Source organism: Schistocerca piceifrons, chromosome 3, assembly GCF_021461385.2.
Source record: "Schistocerca piceifrons isolate TAMUIC-IGC-003096 chromosome 3, iqSchPice1.1, whole genome shotgun sequence".
NCBI lineage: Eukaryota > Metazoa > Arthropoda > Insecta > Orthoptera > Acrididae > Schistocerca > Schistocerca piceifrons.
In genome coordinates this window covers 886,417,445-886,420,071 of record NC_060140.1, presented here as the reverse complement: position 1 = coordinate 886,420,071, position 2,627 = coordinate 886,417,445, and the positions used below count along the sequence as shown (strand labels likewise).

Here is a 2,627-nt window from a genome sequence, read left to right as displayed (position 1 = left end):
TGCATTTGCACCTTGAGATTGAAAGGGTGTGTTACTGTCGAAATGTCGGCGGTGGTCGACGACGTCACCCGACAGCAAAGCCGTAAGCTATTTGGTGAAGAGATTTTCTCGGCCTCGGGTTGATAATGCACGTGAAGTGTAAGAACGCGTTAGTGAAGAAAATACTTATATCCGGATTTCGTAATGCAGCGTGACCGTTGGCACGCGCACAAAATCAAGAGATGAGAGCTTATCCGTAATCCGCAACGGCGAGACAAGGCGTCGCCGAAACCGACGTGTCCAGCGGGCAGCGGCAGGAGTCCAGCCGGCAGCCAAGGCCGCGCCGTCCCTATAAGAGCGGCCACCGGCGCTCCGCACAGTAGTCACTGCAGACCGCGCACCACACACACCTCAAAGCACCATGAAGACTTTCGTAAGTATCGACCACGGTAGCTCGTAGCACAGTCTAAGAGGCGATGAGGTTGGGTAGATATCTAACACTCGAACCTCCAGATATCAGACACTCAGGTCATTACCAAATGTCGTATGTCGATAGAGTATCAACCAGAACAACGGTTAAGTTCATGCTGTGTGCTGTCGTCCAGTAGAAAGTGCTTAAAGGTAATTGAAAGTAACACCAGAACTACGGAGCATAGGAAAAGCGTATGTATGGGGGAATGAGTTGAGGATCTCGTTGGTAGAGCGCCAGATCATCGTACCAAAGATCCGCCGTTTAAACCCGCCGGCAAGTTAGCTCAGGTGTTCCGTCAGAGGGTTAGCTGCCCTTTGTAATAAAAAACTGAATGACTGGATCAACAATGAACTTCAGTGTGTGTCATCAAAGGTCTGCCACGAACAAATGCAACGAACAATAACGACAATAATGACATAAAAAACACTGATGACCATTTTTCACTGTTTACGCGTGAAACCGTTATATGGAGAAACATTTTCCTGCATGTAAAGGTAATAAGGTAATTTTCGGAGTTTGTAGCAATTTTCTTTCGGCAGTCTGCTTTCTCTTTGCTAGCTGAAAGTAGCAAACCTATAGAGTACATTTGCATAGATAAGTGTGGTGTTCCGTCTGACAGACCACAGTTAAAAGAAAAACATCAGGGGACTTTGAACGCGGGATCTTTGGTACGATAACCTGGCGCTCTACCAAATCATCTACGTGACATCTTCAAATCATTCGCTGATACATACGCTTTTCCTATGCTCCGTAGTTCTGGTGTTACTTTTAATTACCTTTAAGAATTTTCTACTAGACGACAGCACACAGTACGAACTAAAACGGTGTTTTGGTTCATACTCTATCGACACACAACGATTGGTGCCGATACAGGGGTCTGATATCTGGAGGTTTGGGTGTAAGTAACAGTAACACCAGGCTCCACCTGCTCACGGTAACATTTCTTGCACTGGTTCGTAGTAGTTTTCTTCAGTATGTGACCAGTCTCTCTAGGACACATACAGAAGAATACCTAGCCATATCGGGAAAGTTGTTAAGGTCTTTCTTTCTTTCTTTCTTCCACGTGAACCTTTGTCCCGCAATGGTCGCAGGGTCGGCGTGGTTACAACGGAATTGGTAAGGTTAATTGAAAGGGGTGGCCGGATGCCCTTCCTGCCACCACCACATACCCACCGGAATCAGTGTACCTCAGCTTTCTGCGTCTAGTGTAAATCATGAAATAGTGCAGAAGTGTTACAAATGTCTGTCTTTCGTGTAACTGAGGCGGAATGTGGGGACCATCCCGGCATTCACCTAGCGGGATGTGGAAAACCGCGTAAAAACCACATCCAGGCTGGCCGACACAACGGCCCACGTCGTTAATCCGCCAGGCGGATGCGATTCGGGGCCGGCGCGTCTACCCGATTCCAGGAATCAGCGCGTTAGCGCTCTCGGCTAACCTGGTGGGTCAGGAGTTGTTAATGCCCGTACTGGCTAAATTCTGAACACTGACGTACCTGAGAGCCCTATACCTGAGGAAGGGTGTTCCCTTTGGAAGTGAGAAACTATCGCTACTGTTAATGACCTACTTTAAAGATTTAGAAAACAATATTAGTTGGTACATTTATTTGATAGTTTCACGAGATTGTGGAGAAATCCAGCCAATTCATAATGACAAATTAGTATGGACTGAAGGGTTACAGTTAGCTGTCAATGTGTTACTTGTCCATTTCACAAAACGTCTTAAACATAGACTTCATGAGTTCACGAGTTCCAAGGCCTGTTCGGACGAAGTTTAGCTTAATTTAGTTTATACTTTCCTCTTCAAATTTTCTTTTCCAGGGTATATTACAATAGATTTTGTGTCTCTAAAACGCTGTATGTTACATATATCTGTGTTCCTGCTGTCCACAGGTGTGCTCTTTCCTCGTAGTGCTGCTGGTGGCGGCCGTGTTCGCCCAGGAGAAGGCCAAGGAGACCCTGAAGGGCGCCGAGGCCTACTACGCCTACGCCGCCCCCTACGCCTACAGCGCCTTCGGCTACCCCGCCGTCAGCGCCTACTCCGCCTACCCTTACGCTGCCGCCGGCTACCCCTACTACTACCGCTAAGAAGACACAAATTCTGACATGATGTCTCCTGTACTGATTTTTCTGTTTGTCTCTTTTCTCTAAATACAACTCTATCACAAAACAAAAA

General features: G+C 47.0%; 1 long non-coding RNA gene across 1 annotated transcript; it reads left to right on the top strand.

Moving 5' to 3' along the window:
• The first annotated feature begins 268 nt into the window (after window positions 1–268).
• LOC124787885 lies at window positions 269–2,627 on the top strand. The gene is made up of 2 exons (XR_007016025.1): window positions 269–412; window positions 2,345–2,627. It is a non-coding gene; the product is annotated as an uncharacterized LOC124787885 (long non-coding RNA).